This window comes from Bos taurus, chromosome 12 (assembly GCF_002263795.3).
Source record: "Bos taurus isolate L1 Dominette 01449 registration number 42190680 breed Hereford chromosome 12, ARS-UCD2.0, whole genome shotgun sequence".
Classification (NCBI taxonomy): Eukaryota; Metazoa; Chordata; class Mammalia; order Artiodactyla; family Bovidae; genus Bos; species Bos taurus.
This window is the reverse complement of record NC_037339.1, coordinates 24,723,344-24,747,589: the sequence shown is the minus strand read 5'-3', so window position 1 is coordinate 24,747,589 and position 24,246 is coordinate 24,723,344. Positions and strand designations below refer to the sequence as shown.

At 43.4% G+C, this 24,246-nt stretch overlaps 1 protein-coding gene and 1 long non-coding RNA gene across 4 annotated transcripts in view; one reads left to right on the top strand and one right to left on the bottom strand.

Annotated features, from left to right (window-relative positions):
- SMAD9 (SMAD family member 9) overlaps positions 1-15,741 on the bottom strand; it is a 66,841-nt gene extending 51,100 nt beyond the window's left edge. The window contains exon 1 of the mRNA XM_005213671.5: positions 15,614-15,741. The gene's annotated coding sequence lies outside the window, so the exon portion shown is untranslated. The remainder of the gene's footprint in view (positions 1-15,613) is intronic.
- Positions 15,742-15,918: 177 nt separating this feature from the next.
- LOC101906508 (uncharacterized) lies at positions 15,919-23,187 on the top strand. 3 transcript variants are annotated; one of them, XR_009496691.1, is made up of 8 exons: positions 15,919-16,332; positions 17,055-17,146; positions 17,242-17,383; positions 17,691-17,851; positions 18,693-18,738; positions 19,016-19,089; positions 19,184-19,369; positions 20,278-23,187. It is a non-coding gene; the product is annotated as an uncharacterized lncRNA (long non-coding RNA). The 3 variants fall into 3 exon arrangements; XR_009496690.1 differs by having other exon boundaries at positions 15,930-16,332; positions 17,696-17,851; positions 19,184-23,187; XR_009496689.1 differs by having other exon boundaries at positions 15,931-16,332; positions 19,184-23,187.
- The last annotated feature ends 1,059 nt before the right edge of the window (positions 23,188-24,246 follow it).

Here is a 24,246-nt window from a genome sequence, read left to right as displayed (position 1 = left end):
ATTTTACAAATAAAGTCCAAAATTAGATGGTTTCTTAAAACTCTAATTTTGAGATGAAAAATAATGTGCCATTGGTATGTAGAAGCCTTGAAAGAAACTAGGGTTCCTGGTAACATAAAATGCTGGAAAATATTCATATACAGCCCAGGCCCAACTGTGGAGGTTCCTCACCTTTCAATAGCCACACTCACTGCAGGACAGCTGTAGTTTTGTGCAGTCCTGGCATTCTGCCTGCCTTTCAGATCCTTTCTTCCACTTAATGCTGAATCATATAAACATATCAATTTTCTCTGACAGTGGCAGTTGGGCCCGGGGAGAGGAAAGTACTGTTTTAAAAATAACATTTCCTTCTATGCTAAGAATAAGAGGAAAATATGGAACTATCTCTAGAGAGATTATTTTTTAAAACGAGATCTACCTTCTCAAAACCAACCAAGGGCAAGTTTACTTACCACTAATTTATACTGTGTGTGTGTGTGCTAAGTCACTTCCATCGTGTCTGACTCTCAGACCCTATGGATTGCAGTCCACCAGACTCCTCTGTCCATGAGATTCTCCAAGCAAGAAAGCTGGAGTGGGTTCCCATGCCCTCTTCCAAGGGATCTTCCTGACTCAAGGATTGAACTCATGTCTCTTATGTCTCCTGCATTGGCAGGTGGGTTCTTTATAGCTAGCGACACCTGGGACTCCCTTAATTGGTATTACTGAGCTTTATTTTCTTGGAATCAGTTATTCTCATAGTGAAAACCATAAAACTTCTTCACTCATAATAAATTATACAAGCATTCACAGATTCAACAACTGTAAGCATTTTGAAAGAAAGCAGAAATATGAATTCCTTTTCATGCACTATCATGTCTGATGTGTAAAGTTGTATTAAAACCTACTAATATTCCAGAAACTCTATGACTTCAAATCTATTGGGAGGTTCACACGATTTGAAATTCATTCTTCCATAAATTGACTTTATAATCCTTCCTGGAATAGAACTATAATAGAATCTACTGCATGGGAAGACTATTGGGTTAAACAAATTTATCTTATACTACACACCTAAGTGGGCTTCCCTGGTGGTTCAATGGTAAAGTATCTACCTGTCAGTGCAGGTGACGTGGGTTTGATCCCTGGGTTGGGAAGATCCCCTGGCAAAGGAAATGGCTACCCAATCCAGCATTCTTGCCTGGAGAACACCGTGGACAGAGGACCCTGGTGGACTATAGTCCTTGGGGTCGCAAAAGAGTCTGACGTGACTTAGCGACTAAACCACAACAAACACCACACCTAAGAATAAGAATATTTGAAGTTAACTTAAATATATGTATTTTTAATCATCATCGGGTATAGTGTGGCTCAGAGGAAGTGACATAATGATTGCTTGAGCCTCATCTGATAAAAGCCCACAAATATGTCAAAACCTAATAATGCATAAAGCATACAAACAATCTTACTTTAAAATAGAACTCCAACAGTAGCTTGGTTTCTTTTGATATTAATACTGAATTTCACACAAAACAAAGGTCCTAACAAAAAGTGCTGTATCTCGCTTAAACCAAGATGTTGGTTATACCAGGCAGCCTTGTAGTCATGATGTAAAGTACTAAGGTAAGCTGATGTCATTTGAACCTAAGCTTAATAAGCCTTTGAGAAGTCTTGATCTATGTTCACTTAAATCCCTGAGACACAGCTCTCTTGGTATTCAAAGTCTGGTTTTTCAGCTAGAATGTCAATGTTGGTTAGACATCATTTCCTAAATTTCAGTCTCAGAATTATTTTGGAATTAGAATTGTTGGAGATTTAGAATTATATACTTTTTAAAGGGACAAGATACATTTTTATTGATGCTCATTGTCCTTTCCTTTGGAGATGGAATTATTATTCCATGACCTATTTGGTGTTTTATTGATGCCAAATAAAATAAAAGGGAAGTGGAACAGGCATTAGAGCATCAAAGAGGCGTGACAATGAGTAAAAGAAAACCTCATTCACAATGGAGTCAGGAAGTCTGAGCAGCTTACTTTATACATACCAGCAAGCAGCTTAGTTTATATATCCCAGCAGGAAGAAGGAAGATTTTCTCTTTGGCCAGCAACAAACCAACCAATGAGAAACTGCTGTAACTCAGCCAATGAGAAGTTGCCACAACCCCAAACTCTTGCTCTCCTCCAATGAACTTTCATTCAAAACAGCCCCTCCCAACTTCCTCATTTCCTCAATAAAAGAATGCTCCTCTCTTTTGGTCTCCAGACTTGCCTACAATTTTCTATAGTTTGTTTGTCCTTAATTGCAATTCTTCTGCTATTCCTGAACAAACTTGATTTTTCTGGCTAAGTTACTTACTACCTTTTTGTTTTAAAGGTTAAGAGAAGGAATCTAAAGAACATACCTAATGGCTAGGTCACTTTTAAGGTAGAGTTAGAATGCTATCCATTTTTTAGGTAGTATTCTGAACATTAAGAGCAAGATCAAACACTTTTAAGAGCAAGCAATTCTCAACATTTATAAGAGAATGTCAACACTACTTTGGGAAGATGATGGCATAAGTTTCTAGCATTCCAACCTATATCCTTTACACTGTCCACATATAGTTGGAAATAAAGTACACCATCCCACAAGTGTGATACCTTATTATTCAAGTTTGGAAGGGCCCACAATTTAACCAGTGGTTCCACGAACAAGAGGCTACATGATGTAAGCAATTGAAAACACAGGAATTAGTGGGAGAACGCTTGAATCTGCATGCTAGCTCCACTGCTAGCTAACTGAGACCTTTAAATAATTAACCACTTTGATCTCATTTTTCTCCTCTGTAAAACTGAAACAGTAAGCCTTACCTTTCGTACTAACAGGATGTGTGAACAAAAGCAATTTGAAAACTGCAAACTATAGAAGGACACTCTTTTTATTATTACATTAACAGTTATGCTAATTTTTTCTGCATACCTCATTATAGAAATAAAAGGTGTCCAAAAGATGGGGGGAAAGGAAAGAAAAACAATCTAAGAAATGGATCTGAGACAAAGAAATGGAAAAAAGTAGAAAGGAAGATAAATGTTCACATTAAAAAAAATACTATCTCTACTATCTCATATCAGGATTTCATTAGGAATTAAAGGTATGGCATTTGGACTTCCTTGGTAATCCAGTGGTTAAGACTTTGTGCTCCCAATGAAGAGGGCCCAGGTTTGATCCCCTGATCAGGGAACTAGATCCCACATGCTGCAACTAAAGATCTCATATGCAGCGACTAAGACCCAACACAGCCCCCCTCCCCCCAAAATTATGACATCATTTCCTTCCTAATCAGCTTCAACTGCTACTATTCACCCAGCGAAGTTGGTGTCTAGAAATTCTTGAGCCCATAATATATACTTTTTATATAATTCCAGGATCAGACGGAGAGGGAAGGTTAGAAGACAGACGGACGCTGACAGAGACGGAGTGAAATCTGCACAAAATCTGACTATCCAGTAATTGCTTTTGTACAAAACATAACTGAGAAGCAGCAACAAGCGAAAAAGAGGCCTGCCTGCCAAAACACATGTGTTATCAAGCCTGCACAAAAAAAGATCATGCAGGACCTATTCGCTACTATTCTCGACCCGGTTTAAATGAGCATGTTTCTAGGACTCGCAAGCTTACAGCGAATCAGAACTGCAAATGGATAAGAGGAGGTGCTACCAGCAGGTAGGACAGCAAAGTGACATCAAAGCTGGCAGCATGACCCCGAGGAAGGGGACCAAAGCAAACAAGCAAACAATCGAAAACTAAAACAACAAAAAACAAAGCAAAAAAATGTATCAAGAAACAGACATCAGATCTCTAAAAGCCCAAGAGTTTGAGGTCAGTGTGTCTGGGAACGACCAGCCCCTCCCTCTGAGCTGCAGAGCTGCTTACGTGCAGTTTCCAAGGGGGGTTCCTCAGGATTCTGGAGACTGGAAGGAGCCTCGGACACAGCAACAAGGGGGGAGGGGGAGTGGTAGGAGCTAGACACCAGGGGAGGGAGGGGGGCATGCACGATTCTCTGTCCCCCGCCCCGCCCCGGGTGGACACCACCTTCCACCAGAGCAGGCCTGCTTCACTTGCCTTTACTTCCTGAGGCTTCCATGATGAAAGGGCCTGCTGACTCAAAAACGAGTTTTAAAAAAATTAATACATGACTACCACTAACTCTCTGGTGTCTCAGAAGGTAAAGAATCTGCCTGCAATGCAAGAGACCTAGGTTTGATCTCTGGGTTGGGAAGATCCCCTGGAGAAGGAAATGGCAACCAGCTCCGGTATTCGGTATTCTTGCCTGGAGAATCCCACGGACAGAGGAGCCTGGCAGGCTACAGTCCTCGGGGTCGCAAAGAGTTGGACACGACCGAACCACTTTCACACACACACACACTGCTAATTCCAGAATCCCCCAGAGCAGTACATCCAAATGCAGAAATGGGATCTATTCCAGGTGCTGGAGAGAGGAAGTGACAAGCAGAACACAGACGATTTTCAGGGCAGTGAGACTGTTCAGTAGGGTAGGACAGTGGTGGAGGCAGGTCATTACACTTTTGTCTAAACACATAGAATGCACAACACTAAGCGTGAACCCGGATGTAAACTGTGGTCTTGCGGTGATAATGTACCCACTCCAGTGCAGGGTATCAGCAGCGTGGAGGCTGTGCAAGCAGATATATATGGTAAATCTCTGCAATTTTCACTCAGTTTTGCTGTGAACCTAAAACTGCTCCTGGGCTTCCTTGATAGCTCAGTTGGTAAAGAATCTGCCTGCAGTGCAGGTGACCCTGGTTTGATTGCTGGGTTGGGAAGATCCCCTGGAGAAGGAAATGGCAACTCACTCCAGTATTCTTGCCTGGGAAATCCCATGGACAGAGGAGCTTGGCGGGCTACAGTCCATGGCATCACAAGAGTCGGACATGAGTTAGCGACTAAATCTAAAACTGCTCTAAAAATAAAGTTAATGTTTAAAAAAAGAGAGAGAGAGAATTAGACCCTCTTATGTCACTTAACGGAGAAGGCAATGGCAGCCCACTCCAGTACACTTGCCCGGAAAATCCCATGGACGGAGGAGCCTGGTGGGCTGCAGTCCATGGGGAGGCTAGGAGTCGGACACAACTGAGCGACTTCAGTTTCACTTTTATGCACTGGAGAAGAAAATGGCAACCCACTCCAGTGTTCTTGCCTGGAGAATCCCAGGGACGGGGGAGCCTGGTGGGCTGCCGTCTCTGGGGTCGCAGGGAGTCAGACACGACTGAAGCGACTTAGCAGCAGCAGCAGCAGCAGCAGGTCTCTTAAAGCCCTGTTCTTCTCCCTGCTGGGAGCACCACTCTCTAACCACTAGTCTAGACTAGGAACCAGGAGCCACCCTTGACCCTGAACAGTCCTACAGAAATTCTATCCCTTCGTCTTCCTGAATCCACAGGTCACCAGATCCTGAGCTGGGCCCTGCCACGCCCTACTGAGTATGTCCTGTCCTAGACATCCTCAGTGAGTCCGAATCACTCCAGGCAGCTGTCATGGACTGTGCCTCCCCGCCCCCAGCAACCCACCCCCGTGACAGCCTCCTCCCCGTGGGGCTCTCATGGGATGTCCTTCCCAGTCCTGAGTGACACCCTGCTGTGAGTCTGCAGCCAAATGGCCAGGAACTGTTTACAGCAGTGGGGATTAAAACTGCTTTGTTTGTGCTTTAAAATTTCTTGTTCAGTCGCTCAGTCGTGCCCGACTCTGCAACCCCGTGGACTGCAGCACGGCTGAAGGACAGGCTTCCCTGTCCTTCACTATCTCCTCCTGAAGTCTGCTGAAACTCATGTCCATTGAGTCGGTGATGCCATCCAATCACCTCATCCTCTGTTGACCTCTTCTCCTCCTGCCCTCAATCTTTCCCAACATCAGTCTTTTTCAGTGAGTTGGCTCTTAAAAAGAGTTTTATCCAAATTTCTCCTCTAAGTATTTACTTATTTTATATAAAAACATAACAGTAAATATTACTGTGGAGTGGGGTATGATTTGATGCTTTTGGCACTGTTTCAAATCAGGCTCGTCACAATCTGGCCTCCCCAACTATATGTTCCAGCCTCAACAATCCTCGTGCCCTTTGCCCTTGACTCCCTTCCCTCTCCCCAGGAGGCCTGTATGCAGCTGCCTTCTGCTCACTAAAAACCGAGCTGGAAGATTTCCTGGAAACCATCCCTGAGGCCTGAGCACTAACATGGATCAGCCTCCACAGCGCCCCTGGGCTTCCCCATCACCTGACACTGACCTTCACTCCTGACACCTTATATGTTGCTTGTTTTCCCCAGAGATGCCAAGCTCCTTCTAAAGGGCACAGGCTGTGGTCTGGACAGCTTCACACCAGGTCTGTACTACAATAAATGTTGCATGAGTGAAGGTAAATTCTAGTTTTATCACTAATAGTAACTATTTTATTATTAGGCCGTATACTATTAGTCTAACTGCTGAAAGTGAAAGTGAAGTCGCTCAGTGTCTGACTCTGTGACCCCATGGACTGTAGCCTACCAGGCTCCTCCGTCCATGGGATTTTCCAGGCAAGAGTATTGCAGTGGGTTGCCATTGCCTTCTCCAACTGCTTTGTTGATGTGATACAATAAATTCTTCCAAAAGGCAGAGTTATAGAATGCACTCCCTCCTTCCTGTTCTGGTTAATCATCTGTCTACTTAAGGTGACATTACAGAGAACATCAACCTGTACTTGAATACTCACAAAGTGTTCAGTGTCTGTGAAGATCATTTCAAGTGTTTTTAATAATGATGCGTGGGAAATTTAAAACGTTTTATTGATGTGTGCGTATTGTGGGAGGTTGAGTTTCCTGGCCACAGGCTGCCTGAAGGATGAGATTAAAAACCAATAGAGGAGAATCACTAATGAGGTGTGTTATGCATTGAAGTTTGGGGAAAGGCAGATTTTTAATGGCCCAAGGCATTCATGGTGTATCAACCAACTCACCAGCTTCACCGGGTCCTAATGTGGGCTAATTCACATGCACCATGCCTCTACAACTGGTCTTCACCTTCCTTCAAACCCCTTTGAGTATGCGATTCACCTGTTCAAACACTTAAGTACTTCTCTTTTGACCAAAGGTTAAAATGGAATCGTTCTCTTGTGCCTGGAGATTAAAATCCAAACGCTTTCTTCCTTTACTCTACAAAGCACCAATCTATCTTAGGGGAAAAGAAAAGGACAAGGTCAAAGGAAGAACTAAATTCATCAAATAGTGATGAGGAACCAGACATGGTGCCAGGCGCTGAGTATCTCAAAATAAAAACGTGGTACCTTTCCTCTAGACATTACAGTATTCAGAGGGAGACAGAAATCTAAACACATTGTCATCAGACAGGTGACAGGCGCATTATTATAACTGTTACTAAAAGGGCTGAGGAAGGTTTCCTATAGGAGGGGCCATGCAAACTCCCTCTTGAGACAGCAGAGGATAACGGGGGAAATCAGAGTGGTAAAGTTTCCTTTTCCTGAAAGACACAGGGGTGCAATTCCAGGCCCAGGGATGCCCTCAGCATCCTTAGATTTTCACAGGGACTTGCTGACAGCATCACTACTCCCATGATGCCTTCTGTTTCATCTCTGCTTACGGTCCTCTGTTGCTGTTCAGTTGCTCAGTCATGTCCGACCCTTTGTGACCCCATGGACTGCAGCATGCCAGGTTTCCCTGTTCTTCACCGTCTCCCGGAGCTTGCTGAAACTTATGTCCATGGAGTCGGTGATGCCATCCAACCATCTCGTCCTCTGTCGTCCCCTTCTCCTCCTGCCTTCAATCTTTCCCAGCAGCAGGGTCTTTTCCAATAAGTCAGTTCTTCACATCAGGTGGCCAAAATATGGGAGTTTCAGCTTCATCATCAGTCCTTCCAATGAATATTCAGGACTGATTTCCTTTAGGATGGACTGGTTGGATCTCCTTGCAGTCCAAGGGACTCTCAAGAGTCTTCTCCAACACTACACAGTTCAAAAGCATCAATTCTTCGGCACTCAGCCTTCTTTATTTATATGGGGCTTTGGACTGTAAGGACCATACTGTGGTCCTAATTATCCTTGTCAAGAATGACTCAAAATTCACACACAGTTACAATGGAATTTTAGCCAGAAAAAGAGGCGAGAAATCAGAATACAAAAATCAGATGACAATTTTTGGTATAAAAAGTCTTGGGTAAACATTTTGATATTTGCTTTCCTGACCTCTCTCTCTCTTCATTAGGCTAAGAAGTCCTGGAGACCAGAGTTTTACTTTGTTATGTTACTGTATGTGGTCACCTTTTTATATGGTCCCGAGGGCCTGGTTTGGGGCCTCACAGGCAGTATAGGTACAAGAGACATAGAGTAAATAACACTCAATGAAAGACCAAATGTGTCAGTCCCACTTTCCAGAGCAACTTTTACAGCCACAAATCACATTTTAAGAAGACCCCAAAACATAATCAATACAGTATTTAAAAACATTTTTTAAATGACTGTTTGCAGTCAATGTAGTTCAATTATCACACAAAGAAGGTAACACTCCTTTGAAATAACACCCAGGCACCAATCTGTCACTGTTTGCAAGCATCCAACACCTAACAACTGCCTTGGGAAACACAAAATAAATAATAAATCCTAAGGAAAGCATATATGTACACAAGGGTTTGTCTTTGACAAACATCACATTCAACTTTTGCTCCTAAAAATGAAATCCAACTACTCCTAGGAAATAGAAATGGATTCTTCCCTGGTAATTCAGCTGGGAAAGAATCCGCTTGCAATGCAGAAGACCCCAGTCTGATTCCTGGGTCAGGAAGATCCCCTGGAGAAGGGAAAAGGTACCCACTCCAGTATTCTGGCCTGGAGAATTCCATGGACTATGTAGTCCACGGGGTCACAAAGAGTTGGACACGACTAAGCGACTTGCACTTCACTTCACTAGGAGATAGGGCAAGAATGATATAAAGGTGTCAACAAGGGAAAGAAAAGCATTTGGGGCAGCATATCTTTTTAACGTAACACATTTTCTCATTTTTCACACTCACTGGCTTCTAATAATCACTCATATCATTAATAATAATCACTCATGTCTTTAACCCCTGGCGGTCCCACTTTACAAACAAGTCATATTCATTTCTGTGTGGTCATCGGAAAATTGGAATTCCTTTCCCCAGAGAAACGATGTCCTGAGAGATGATAAATTCGCTGGCCAACCCACCAAGAGGCTCTCCACTCCTGGTACGATTCAGTTCAGTCGCTCAGTTGTGTCCAACTCTTTGCGACCCCATGGACTACAGCAAGCCAGGCTTCCCTGTCCATCACCAACTCCACAGCTTGGTAAAACTCATGTCCATCAAGTCGGTGATGCCATCCAACCATCTCATCCTCTGTTGTCCCCTTCTCCTCCTGTCTTCAATCTTGCCCAGCATCAGGGTCTTTTCCAATGAGCCAGTTTTTCGCATCAGGTGGCCAAACGATTGGAGTTTCAGCTTCAGCATCAGTCCTTCCAATGAATATTCACCTGTACTCCTGGTACAGGTGGCCTCTAATATTGATAAAACTAACCCAAATAGGTGATGTCCACCTTTGGCATCTGCCGACCTGCTTTCTGCTGCACCCTCTCAAGCTCTGCTGCTGCTGCTGCTAAGTTGCTTCAGTCGTGTCTGACTCTGTGCGACCCCATAGACGGCAGCCCAACAGGCTCCACCATCCCTGGGATTCTCCAGGCAAGAATACTGGAGTGGGTTGCCATTTCCTTCTCCAATGCATGAAAGTGAAAAGTGGAAGTGAAGTCGCTCAGTCGTGTCCGACTCTTAGCGACCCCATGGACTGCAGCCTACCAGGCTCCTCCATCCATGGGATTTTCCAGGCAAGAGTACTGGAGTGGGGTGCCATTGCCTTCTCTGCTCTCAAGCTCAGGTGCCTCCAATCCTTGCACCTGTCCTAATGCACCAGCTTTTAAATGACCTACTCTTCCTACAGAACTCCAATTCTGTCAAGTGTGAGTCTTAGTAAATAAAAAGGTAAGATGAATGAATGGATTTATAATGAAGTGTGATTAACAGGAGATATTAAATATTCTACCAAGAGATGGAGAATTCTGATGGAATTTGTCATCTTTATCCGAGTTGTTTTCTGAAATGTGGTACTACCAAGTCAATTAAATTAGATACAAGTATTCAGAAAGCAGGGCTTCCCTGGTGGCTCAGCAGTGAAGAATCTGCCAGCCAGCCAGCCAATATAGGAGACATGGGTTCGATCCCTGGGTCAGGAAGATCCCCTGAAGAAGGAAATGGCAACCCACTCCAATATTCTTGCCTGGGAAAACCTATGGACAGAAGAGCCTGGCGGGCTATAGTCCATGGGGTCATAAAGAGTTGGACATGACTTAGCAACTAAACAACTCAGAAAGCAACTTGTACCACTTCAGATGAACTCTACTATCCATCACCCTCTCCTTAAGAAAAAAAACCTGCAAATCTGCTCTAAACCTTCCAAAGCCCATAAGTGCTTAGGACAAAGTCCTTCCAGGCTTTTGATAAACTGCCTCAAATACCTATTTCACAATGGACTGTAGTTTCTAAAAACAAACACACACACACACATTAACTAGAGCAAATCTACAATCGATCAGCTTCCAAGCAGTTTAACAGATTAAAAAATGAAAAATATTAGGCTACACGGAAGAAGATATCTCATGGGTTAAGAAGGGTTTATGAAGGCAGGAGCCCCCCACTGCCCACCCGGCTGGGGAGGTGCTCTCAGAATCGATCAGGTGAAGCCGTTGCTCCTTCAGAGTGTTGACACCTCCACCACTTCCAAACCTTCTCATTTGCTTCAGGACGAATCCCCAAGGCCATCAACACATCTGGGTGGCCCCTAGAGCACATGTGAACTCTTATCTGTCTAGTGCGAAGGAAACTAGATGGCCATCCCCGATAATCCCAGTGTTTGTAAACAGAGACAGCTTTGTACAACTGCAGCCCTAAACCCACTGTGTGATTGAAGAATACATGTTTCCTATGTACAGTTCCTCAAAGGCAATGTGACAAAGGGGGAAAAAGGAAGTCATCGGATATGAAATATTAAATTTCCCTAAGAGAAATTTATATATAAAAATAATCCCCACCAGTGATATCAGATAATCAGAAGGGAGAGAGAGAACGATTTTGATAGTATTTAGCCCCCACCAAAAAAGAAAATAAAAGCTGTCTTTTTGGAAAAATCAGGACTTTGGAGAACTCCTTTACACTGATTTCACGGATTAAAGTTTTGTCTTTGAATTAAAAATGGTTTAGGGAATGAAGCACGAGAACCGACAGCTCTTTGGTGGTTAGGACTTCTGACATGATACAGCTCTGCACATCCACATTTATCATCTGTATCTTAATATTCATGCATTTTTCACTTTAAATTTTGCATTTAAACTTTATTTCAGGTCTCTTGAGTTTAGAAAACTGGTTTTGAGTTCATTAGACTTCCCAATTAAAACTGTATAATCAACTATATTATACAGGCATGATATTTATATACAATTTGTATTTTTTACATTATGTTAACTCTATTAATTCGAACCACTAAACAGAACGTGATGCATGTTAAGACGGGGTTTAGTATCTTTTGGTAACGTAATGAGTAATAGACAGAAGGGGGATTCAGGTCTTCTGACAAGCCTGATGAGACCCCTTCTACATCCAACCTGATCAAAACAGAAGCTCATCTCAGCAGCAGTCAGCTTCTTTTGTGAGCAGAGTTTGAAACATATACACTAAAAACAGTTTTTCTGTGGCTACTGCTGGTGGGGGAAGGGGGTCGGCATATTGTATTAGCAATTTTCTGTGGAATCGAATTAGGGTTTCATTGTGGTAGCCGTATCACATTAAAAATCTGGGTTTTTCTTTGCTAAATGGTTTCCATTGTGTGTGTAGTGAATCTGATATGGAAAATTGCTAATGCAATAAGAGTATCATAGAAGCATTCCTGACTCTAACACTCAACCACAATTTTCAGGAGAAAGAGGCTCCACTGGCCAGGGGTAGGGGGTGGGGTCACTTTCCACAGTCTCTCCACAGGTCCTCAGTCCTCAGCTCCAGCTCAACACTGGCTTCGTAAAGATGGACCGTTAACACCTATCATTTAGAGGAAACTCCTTTACAGATTTTATTTCAGACCATGGGTTCAGTGAAAGACGTGCCATTGAATTAATATTTATTGACAAAGCACTAGACAGGGCACTGTAGTTGGCATGAAACAAATGGAAAAGATAGATAAAACAAGGTCCCTTCCTTCATAAAGTTTTGACAGGACTGTCTGAGGAGAAGAACGAAATTAGCAAATGAGGAATTCACCAAGAGGCAAGATACAAGGGTGCAAAATGCCAAGGGCCATTAGGTGTCAAAGGAAGACGCACCTGGACAGGACTGTAAAAGATGAGGAAGGTGCTGGCAGGTCTGTAGATCTGGCGAGAGGTGAGGAGGCAGAGGGAGGCGATCTAGGCCTTGGCGTGAGGACACGTGCAGAGGAGCGGAAAGCCAGGGCAATGAGCAGGGGAAATCACAATTCTTTATTTTAATTGCAGCATAAAATATGGAAGAAGTGAGAAGATAAGCCTGGAAATTGGTCTGGGGTCAGCTCAATGCCGACACAGAGAGCAGTGGGTGCTGTTCAGGTGGTTTGGGGTGGCAAGTGTCAGGCTGTGGGCCACTGGCAAGAACACTCAGCTTCTATGGGTCTGATGGTTTCTAACACTAACAAACATCTTGAAATCTTAACTCTACTTAGCCCACGTTTCTTGAGAGACATAATTTTATAGGACTATTTTTAAAGGTTAGTTTATATCCAAAAGATATTTATTTTTTTCTTGTTGTTATGCCCCTACTCTTGTCATGGACAGTTCACTAGGTCAATGTTCTAACGTGCTCATACCATTAAATTCACTCACAAATTTACTGTTTGCTTTTTTCCCCCTTTTAGAATAACTTTTCAACTCACTGGCAACAGTAACCAAGGAAATATAAATCCAACAGCCTAGAATTACAACTATTTGAAGAGACTCATGCTTTCGATGTACTGTTACATTTATAGTTTCATTCCAGACTATTTCCCGCTTCTGAATTTCTCACTAAATGTTAGATGTGATGAGCAGAAAATCTGCACTATGCCTCGTTAGAGCTTTAAAATTCAAGGTAGTATGTTTTCCAAATTTAAGAAAAAACACTTCTTCATTTTCATAACTTTTAGCTTTCCTTATATCAGAGTACATTTTGTGTATAAGTATTATTTCCAACATACTTAAGCCAAACATGATGAAATTGCTGTTTCATTTATTGCAGAGGGGATGTCAGATATAAACTAGTTAGTTGCCTAGGTGCTATGGTGACCACTTATTAAATACCAACTCTTCAAATACAGCAAAGGAAAATTGTACTCTCTTTAAGAAGAATGAAACTGTTTGTAAAATTGAAATTGACTTTTAATCTTTATGAAATAATTTCTGGACAGAGTTTTTTCCTCCAACTGACCACATGATTAGAAAGGATAAACAAATTTACCAGTTGTTTATTACTTCTAGAATCCTTAGCAATGTTTCATTAACAACAAAAACCTTTCTGTCTCATCCCATGCATGGTCTTGGGCAATCAGAGAGTAGTAGTTGACATTTGTGAATATTTTCTGATTACTCATTAAATGGAAATATATCAAAAAAGAAGAAAATTTTAAAAGAAGCAAAGTCAAATAGCTCATGCTGACTTTAACAAATAACAAAGATGTGAGAATTACAAAGTATTTAGAGGTTTAGCCTAAAATTTGTTTGTATCTTTGATTTTTAGCAAACGCTGTACTGATAAAAATGAGTTTGCTCAGATCAAGAGTATGTTGGCATTTTCTTAAACATAGCTTGAAACCACAGAGCCCAAGCAAAAAACAGCTCTGACAAAGATGGCCAGTCAAGCATAAAAATGGGAGTTGGTTGTGTCAGAATAGATTAACAGGCTGAAGGCTGTCCGCTAAAGACAGTTGTCTTGCCATCAATGAAGGCGATCATTGTCACTAAAAGTTACTTTTCTGATATGTTATTTGCAACTTCTATCATAATATATTTTAAACACTCCTTATTTATAAATGATTACATCATTTTCTTATCTGCAGCGTCCTTCTTGGATAACCACAAACTTGAAAGCGGTCCAAAATCTTGCTCATGGTTTCCTACAAACATAGGGGCACTTACTAATTGAACTGTCTATCTGGAGTTAGAAGAATGTGTTTGGGTTTTACTTTTACTTCCTTTTTAAATATAGATCACTATTTCTACAATGTAAACATTCAATGGCATTCCCTCACAGCGACAGGAATCCCAAGGCAGAAGATACGCTGTAGGATTAATTTATCACCCACCCAGAAGGATGCCTCAAATGTCTGGCTCAGTTATGGCCAAGGAGCTAGCATTATTAAGTGCCTTATGAATTTACAGCTATCCTCTATATTCCTGTTCAGCAACGCTTCCAAAAGATCATCCGAGAAATCTGGCAAGCCACTGAAAATGGTACTTGTAAACTGGATCCGTTCAAAGCCATCCACAGTGACCTGTGGGTGTGTATCCGACTGTGAATTACTGGGTAAAGAATTTACGTGCAATTTCATTCCCAAACTCGATTTTACCTCATTTGTAGCTTATTTCTCACGAGTACCCAGTTCCCGCCCAGAAACAAGTCAACGGAGTATTTCTAAACCATCATTTCCAATTTCCACTGTCAAGGGTGGGAGGAGGAAGGAATAGTAACGGGAAGACTTGTCAGCGATTAGCCATCCATAAAAACGCACTCCCCTGCTTCCCATCACAATGCTGGCGTCACTTCGTCTCCTGTATCTGTTCCCCACCTCGCCCCCCTCCCCTCTGCGGAGACTTGGCACCGAATGGCAGGCGAAGGAAAAAGACAAACACCCCGGCTCCCAACACAATCCAAGCGTTAGCCTAGAGACACTTGAACAACATTCCTAACTTTTTTTTTTTCCCTTGCTCATTTCGCGCGCCTCAAAGGTAAGCAGAGTAAAAACGGTATGAGACAGGAGGCCGAGGAGGCCAGCTGAGTCACATTCGCTGCCCTGCATGCACCCCGATTTCTCCAGTGTCCTCCCCAAGCCCTCCGGCCACGGCAAACGGTTACTCAGCTGCGAGTCTGGGTCTCCACGGAGCCTGTCCCCGGGCCGGGGGCGGGAAGGGGTGGAGGGGACGGACGGCTAGCGCGCACCTCTGCCCGCTCCCCGGGCCACAGCCCCGCACGCCGGCGGGCCGAGCCTTCGCTGACAGGTCCCAGGTGCCGGCGGCCCGCGCGGCCGTCTCCCCGGAGCCGTCCCCTCCCGCCCCACCTCAGACAGGCCCCACCAAGGAGACGCAGGGACGGGGAGCACAAAGAGCCCCGGCCACACGCCAGACCCTTCCCTGTGGAAGAAAAACTTCGCTGCACACGCGTCCAGACACTCACACGCCCGGCGCGCGCCGGGGAGGGCATCTCTTACCTGTCCCCGCGCAGCTACTCATCGCCCCCCCTCACCCACCCACCCACGGAGGTCTGGCCGCCCCCCGCCCCTTGGTGGGTCCCCCGGCCGCCCGCTCGGAGCAGCTGCACTCACTGCCTGGCTGCGCGCGCCCAGCGCCTGCAGGGCCCGGCGGCGGCGGCGGCGGCGGGGACCGAGACAGCGGCTGCAGCAGCGGCGGCGGCGGCGGCCCTAGCCGGCGTCAGTCAGACTGGAGCCGCGAAGCCTCATCGCCCGTATTAGTGCGCCGACCTGGAAAGCCGCCAGGAGCCCTGCTCGCGGGTCCGCCCCCGCCCGCCGCCGCCGCGCGCCCAGAGCCGCTTGGGGAGCCCGCGAGGAGGGGGAGCGCGGCCCGCCCCGCGGCCACGTGCGCGGAAGCCCGCGGCGGGGGCGCCTCGGGGACGTCCCGGCGCGGGGTCTCCCGGGCCCCCGGGCGGCGTCCTCGTCCTCCCGTGGGACCCGACTCCCCTTGTCCGCGGCTCGGCCCCCTCGGCTGGGCGGCGGGGGCACCTCGCGTCTCTCTCCCCGAGACGTCCTGCCTCCCCACCTGGAGCCCGAGGCCGGAGTACCGTTTCCAGAACTCGAGGTGTGGGACCGACAAATCGGTTTGGAAACCGCCACCCCCAACAAGTGGCTCTTCCCGAAGTGTTTCTGGGCCCCGAGGGTGGCTGTTCCTTGCTGTTTGTCTCTTACTTGCTTTGCAAGAGTAAAGGGGGTCATTACCCCCAACCGACAGCGCCAGAGTAACTGGTTTGCCCCTGCATAAGCGGATGAAAATCGACTCACTCAGAGTGGTGAGTGGTGGTTAAAACTAGGTATGTAATTTTGTGGGTTGTCGTTTCCTTACCCGTATTTATTTGCTTAACAGCCTAGCCTATAATATATACTGTTATCTAATCTAATAAAGGTACAACCTTATGGGCACTGAGCAACGTTAATGGGTTAATGGACAACCTTCCTTGCTCACGGCCTGGCTATCTCCCTGGATAGCCTGCCTTTGGAGGTCGCTGTGGGCCCCTCAGAGAAGGCAATGGCACCCCACTCCAGCACTCTTGCCTGGAAAATCCCATGGACGGAGGAGCCTGGTGGGCCGCAGTCCATGGGGTCGCACAGAGTCGGACACGACTGAAGCGACTTAGCAGTAGCAGCAGCAGTGGGCCCCTCGAACCCGCTCAGAATATGTGTAAGAAATGCCACTAGCTTACTGATGGCCTTTGACCCCCATCAGCCAGCGGTTCTTCATAGAGAAGGCATTTACTACAGGGATGAAAAAATACTAGAAAGGAGAATAAAGCCACAAGGGACAGTATTCAGTTTGCTCCTGTATGTAGGAAAATCGGTCCTCCACAAGGTCCTGATACCCCTGAAACACAAGGCCGTGAATTGAACTGCCTTTTCTTGTCCTCAAAGCACTGCACTTTCTTCCTGTGGCAGATGCCATGTTTGCATTATCACACTGTTGTCCGCTGAGCAACGACCCTGTGTAAAACAGCATTTGTGTTAGCACTTGAATCATCTTTATACATCTGTGCTCCAGGCTAGGTGTTAAGTTTGAGATCGCTCTGGGTGTGAAAGTCCAGGGAACCTTTGGACTGCTACCAATGGCACCTCCTGGGCATTTTATTGCAGGTAAACTAATTAGATCCTCAGAATTGATACCCTGTAGCTTATTTGTTTTTTTAATGTTGTTAAGAAATGACCCAGCCACTGTTTTCTTCCCTTAGGTGCATTAGACAAGGCAGAGGACTCAACGCAGAGCAAGAAGCCATAACCTCTGCAGTGCTGGCTTGGGCTTCCAGCACAGTCTTTATAGGTTCTCCGAGTTCTCTGGGCTCTTGGCAGGACTTGCTTCTGCAGATTCTTTGAGTATGTGGAGTCTGTGTTTTCTGTACATTCTCGTTTACATGCCAAGAAATTTTGGCATCCAGAAGTTAGCCTGTCACTTATTCCATGCCTATCATGTATCCCCTAAACCTAGGAGAGCAGGTTAATAATCCTTTAGACCCCCTGAACAATCAGATCTGATTTCCAAGGAGAAAATGCTAACTCTGGGAAGGAAGGCTCAGAGTTGACACCCCATTTTTCAGAAGCTGAATATTCTTACAACAGGAAATCTAAACACTATTTCTCTCCTTTTGATTTTTTGTTTGGCTGCAATTGTATTGCTGGTTAGAGCAGGTGACACAGGAGACACGGATTCGATCCCTGGTTTGGGAAGATCCCCTGGAGGAGAGCATGGCAGCCCACTTCAGTGTTCTTGCCTGGAAAATTCCACAGACAGAGGAGCTTGACGGGCTACAGTCCATGGGATCACAAGGAGTCGGACAGGACTGGGTGAGCATGCACACGCATTACAGCTTCCACCAAAAAACTACACTACAGGTCATGGGTTGTGATTTGGTAGAAATGCCAGTAAGATTTTGGTTCAAAACCTGAAAACCATGGCAAAATGAAACCCCCCTCCCTTTTCTGAATTACAAGTACTTGGCAGAACGTGAGCTTCTGCAGCCCATAAACTGGTGGTAGGGTAGCCCCCTCACCCGTGAGAAGGTTCATTCTTTTCACTTGTCATATGCCCAGCACAGTGCAAGGTCGTGACCAAGTCTGCAGTAAACCATAGATGCAAAGATCCTGCTTTGTACATCTGTTGTACCAATGCCTGCCTCTGGTCTTCTTTTTGAAAATCTAAAATAATTGTGTGTTTGTGTGTGTGTTGAGGGGTGAAGTTAGAGGCGATTCATGGTCGTTTTGGGGAAGCGGTGGGCACGTTGAAGGACTTGGAGAGAGAGTCATATAGTTCACAAAACTTACCTTTATAGTAAGGATAAGGTTTATTCTTATTTTTATGTAGAAGTTAATTATTTGATGGTATATTTTACATACACTCCAAACCAGTTATAATGACTTTTTCATTTAAATATCATCCGCTTATTTCAGTATCATTTTTGTGGGTTGTGGTGCTTGATTTTGTGGCATCTGATCCCTCCAGAACTCTATGGGGTCCCATTCTTTTTGAATAGCAGGAGTTTAAGATGAAGATAAATTTAGTTTTGATTTGGGAACTTTGTGAATATGTTCTGAAATAGAAGGCAGTATCCTAAGGCATCACACAGTTATGGTTGAGTTTTGCTATTAAGCACGGGTGTCTTAACCAACTGAAATTTATTTCTCACAGCAGTTCTAGAAGTCCAAGATCAGGGTGTTGGCAGATTCGGTGTGTGGTGAGAACCCTTTTTCCTTGTTTGCACATGGTTGTCTTTGCGTTATAGCCTCATGTGCCCAAGAGAGCAAGCTCTCCTCTCTTTCTCTTTTGTAAGGACACTGACTCTGTCATGGGGGCTTCCATGTGACCTCAGGTTCCCTCATGACCTTATCTAAACCTAATCATCCCCAAAGGCCCCACCTCCTAATACCATCCCTTTAACCAAACGCTTCAAGTCAAGTTTTTGCCTTTAACTCAAATTGATGAGGAAAAGTTTCTCCCTTTCTATTTTAAAGGACAGGCTGAGCCCACTAGACCAGCAAGTTGCCTGGCTGGAAGATGCAAGTTTCTCCCTGGTGTTTATCAACAGGTTGACTTTTTGCCATGCTCTGTGACATTTTCTTTTTTATAAGGGCTTGATAAAGTTTATCACATACACACTGCTCTTTATTTTTAATTTATAGATGACTTCTGATGGAATGAATCCTAGGAGAAATAGAAGAGATATTCAAAACTCTTTAAATGAGACTAAAAGAACATCTCTGAAAGCATTTTCTGTACAAATATAATGTTTCATGTTCATACAGAATTTAAGATTAATAAAGGATCTTAATCGTTGTCTGTGCTTCTATCATACTGCATATTGTTTGGTAAGCCTTAGTCTACTTTTAAGACCTCTATTGAAAATAGTTAAGCATAGAAGAAAACAGATTCATTACTTTTGGCTTTCCTCTTTAAGAGAGAAGTTTGGGTGGAGGGAAAAAAAAATCATATTACCTTAGAATAAAGGTCATAAACAAACAATAAAATATGAGATATTATTCTGCATCTATTATTGTTTAGTCACTAAGTCGTGTCTGGATCTTTGCGACCCCATGGACTGTAGCGCACCAGGCTCCTCTGTCCATAGGTTTTCCCAGGCAAGAATACTGGAGTGGGTTGCCATTTCCTTTTTGAGGGGATCTTCTCCACCCAGGGATAGAATCTGCATCTCCTGCATTGGTAGGTGCATTCTTCACTGCTGAGCCATTCTGCATTTACCAAGTACAAAAATATTCTTTTTGATGTGTGCATATGTATTATTTTACATTTCCATAAAACTTTTCTTTTTAAAGCTTAGGCTTGCATTATTTCATTTAATTCAGAAGTAACCCTATAGGGAGGCAGCTCGTGTACTATCTCTGTCTTATCACTTCATAGATAAGAAAACTGTGATGCACACAGCTTTCATCACTGGAAAAATGTCTCATGATTCACCTGAACAGTATCCATCCACATCTGTTGTCTATCCAGAGGGAAGAATGATGTGCAAGAAACCATATTTTTAATGAAATTTCAATTTCTGACATATATTTCCTATAAGAAATGTAAATAAGTTTCAGTTTTTTGGAAGTATGTTTTCTGAAATGGTCATTTAAAAACATTGAATGTGATGTAATTGCAGCTAAAACTCAGCTGTTGTGCACTGATTTAATCATCTGCAATGGTGAACGCACAGGTATTTGAGAAATTTAAAAAACTGTATGGGACTTCACTAAAAAGGCTATGGTTTTTCCAGTGGTCATGTATGGATGTGAGAGTTGGACTGTGGAGAAGTCTGAGCGCCAAAGAATTGATGCTTTTGAACTGTGGTGTTGGAGAAGACTCTTGAGAGTTCCTTGGACTGCAAGGAGATCCAACCAGTCCATTCTGAAGGAGATAAGCCCTGGGATTTCTTTGGAAGGAATGATGCTAAAGCTGAAACTCCAGTACTTTGGCCACTTTATGTGAAGAGTGACTCATTGGAAAAGACTGATGCTGGGAGGGATTGGGGGCAGGAGGAGAAGGGGACGACAGAGGATGAGACGGCTGGATGGCATCACTGACTCGATGGACATGAGTCTGAGTGAACTCTGGGAGTTGGTGATGGACAGGGAGGCTTGGCGTGCTGCGATTCATGGGGTCACAAAGAGTCGTACACAACTAAGCAACTGAATGAACTGAAACAGGATTTTAAATTTTACAATCTCGATTCATTTCTTTCTTTATATAATCTTGATTCTCTCTTCTCTTTAATGGAAAGAGAATAGTAATCATAGTGGAAAATACTGGGTCAAACGCTTACCCTACCTTCTTCAGTATGAGAACCTGTTACCCTCTGCTAATACTTTTTATCTTAAAAAAGACAGATTGGGCTGTAATTGCACACTTAGCTTACTGATTCTCCAGCAGTGGGTCATAGCTTCCCAGCTGTGATGTCAGAAGATTGCCTAGGGGATTGCAATGCCTGTAACCTCTGTTTTTGCCCCTTTACCCTCCCTCATCTATAATAAACTGTCTTATAAATTCTGCTATATACATTTAGAACCACATCAGACTTTTATAGTGTTTGCTTCCACCATCAAACATAATATAAAACTCTTGAAAAGAAGGAAAGTCTTTTGTATTCATCAATATTCTTACCATGTATTTTCTTCCTTCCTAGGGTTCCAAGTTTCCTTCCTTTGATGTTTTCTTTCTGTTTAGCCATTGTTTTAGGGTAGGTCTGTGGGTGTCCAGTTCTCTTAAGCATCTGAGATTGTCTTTATTTCCCCTTTATACTTGAAGGTTATTATTTTTTTTCTGAGATTCTGCACTGACAGTTTCTTATTTTAGGTACTTTAAAAATAGTGTGCCACATCCTTCTGACCAGCATACTTTCTGATGGTAAATCCAGTCATTCTGATTGTTTCCCTATTATAGGGATGCTGTCTTCTTCTTCTTCTTTTTTTTTTTTTGGTGGCTTTCTAGATTTGTTCTGTCTTTAGTTTTCCAAAGTTTAACCACGTGTCTTGTTATAGATTTCTTTGGGTTTATCCTATAAGGAATCTGATTCTGAGATTCTATGCCTTTTACCAAGTTTGAGGAGTTTTCAGTTAGTATTTTTTTTTTTTGATAATACTGTTAGATCTTATTAGTTTCACTGAGCCGTTTTTTTTTATTATTATTCTATTTTCTCTCTCTTGATCAGACTGAATAATTTCTATTGTGCTATCTTGAGTTTACTGATTCTTTTGTCACTCCCATTCTACTGTTGAGCTTATCCACAAAGCTTTTTATTCAGTTCTAAAATTTCCGTTTGGTTCTTCTCAGTCTCTTCTTTTTCTTTGCTGAGTTTGTTTCTCTGCTGAAGCTTTCTGATTTTTTCATTAATTTCAAGCCCGTTTGTAATTACGTGGAAGCTTTATCATGGCTGCTGTAGAATCCTTCTCAGAGAATCCTAACATCTCTGTGATCTGTGTCAGCATCTCGTCTTTTTTCACTCAAGTTGAGGTTTTTCTGGTTCCTGCTTTGACGAGTGATTTTCTTTTGAAACACAGACATTTTTTATTACGTTGTGAGACTCTGGATCTTATTCAGACCTTTTGTTTTAGCAGATGCTACTCTGGTTGATAAGGAGAAGCACCATCTTGTTACACTGCTGGGGCAGGTGTACGTATGGGCTCCCCATTTGGCCCCCACTGACACTCAAAGGAAGGGGGACTGTTCATTACACTTGGGTAGGGGTAGGAGTTCTGGCTCACTACATGGTCTTCATTGTCACCACGGTGGGGTGGCTTCATTGCTGCTCAGCCACGGGAGGAAGTGCCTCCTCTGACCCCATCCCAGCAGTGAGGGAGCGCAAGTCCAGGCACCCCCGGTGAAGACAGGGTTGGCTGTTGGGGGTGAAAGTCCTGCTTGCTGCTGGGCCTTCTGTGACATCGCCCAGGTCAGGGTGTCCAGGTGCCTAATTCCAGCCTTATGAGGGTGTGCATCTAGGCTCCTCACTCAGCCTTTGCCGTTGTCGGCAGGTGTGAGGCTACCATTCTTTTCTGTAGTGTTTGGTTGTAGAACAGCAGTTATTGTCTAAAGGATCAAATCTGTAAGGTATTGCTTTTTGAGATCATCAAAATACTAATGAGTTTTAATTCAAAATCAGAGCATTGTAAATGAGTCCAATATAGGATGGACATGTTAAAATCATTAGTTTGTAGATTTGGTGCTTTTGAGTTTGCACAAAAACAAAGCAACCCATTAGACTACTTCAGGGGATTTAGCTGTCGATAAAATGGATAACTTCATTCATGTAGTTCTTTTCTTCAGCAAATGAATTGTAATGGTGGCATTATCTAACCATTTGGGGAACCTTTACTGAACAATCACAATTTAGGATGCTGTGGAGACACACAAATAAAAGGCAAGGCTATTACAAGTGAATGAAAACAAATTGGAAAACAGAACTGGGGAATCAACTATGGACAGTGGAAATACACGGTGACACAGATACAGCATTACAGATGGCAAGAGACATTCAGACATAATCTTGAGTCTAACTCATGTATACATACATATTCTGTAAGAACAGTCGGACGGTTGAAAGTAAATGGTAATGTTGTCTGATTATAATGAGACTGTGTCTTCAGTTTAATCTCACCCATATATGTTTCCTATTGTTTTATTTTTGTAGAAGCAGGACACTGGCTATGTGTGATCACGGGCCAACCACTTGTCTAAGCCTGCGTCATTTCTGCAATGTGGAAAACCATACCTATATACGATACATGTTTTCTCTTACAGAGTGCCTCCGAGTCTGTACCACACTGTTAGCTTAGGTGAACCTGTGCTTCATATCAAGCATATCAGAAGCCTGTAACAGTACTCGGGGGTGAGCTGCCTAAAAAAGTACTGACACTTTTCCTGAAACTTCCCCTATGCTTCAAACACATTTTTACCACTAACTTGCAAACAGCAATAAATTATTTTATTGTCTTATTATAGTTTCATTAAGGATCTTATTTTTGGCTCAAGGCTTATAACTTTAAATTCTTATAAATGCTCAAGGTCATTCTGTTTGTTTTCTCTCATTTCTACTTGCATAAGCCTTGTTCTGTTGAAGTGACTTGTTCTGTTCTTGTTCTATTTAAGTGATTTAAAGGTTCTCGAAACCTGGTAGTGAATAATTTGTTTATTCACTTGATAAATAATTAAGTGTTTATGCTAAGCACTGTACTGGGAATACTAGTTTTTAAAAACATTTATTTTTATTTATCTATTTTTTGGCTACGCTGAGTGACACGCGGGATCTAAGTTCCTCGACCAGGCCCCTGCAATGGAAGTATGGATTCTTAACCCCTGGACCGCCTGGGAAGTCCGTGAGAATACTAATGTGAATAAGAAATGGTTTCTGTTTTATGAGAGCTTCCAGTCTAATGCAGATGTAACAGTATCACTGTTGTTGAAACTACTGGAGTCATTTTTAGCTTATTTACTTTTCCACATAACTTATAATGCTGTATTTAATGTGCTTCTGAAGCTTTCTATTTACACGTCCCCAGTTATCATACCTTCAGAAACTGAAGTAGCACGGTCATGAAAGAGCGTAAGCCCCGGATCCGGGCTTTGTGGGCTGGAATCACACTCCTCCATCTCCTAGCACTGTGAGCTGGGCAGGTGACTGCTCTGTGCCTCAGTTTCATCTCCTTTTGTAAAAGTTAGGTGAGTGATTATGTACTAAGTGCTTACAACAGTG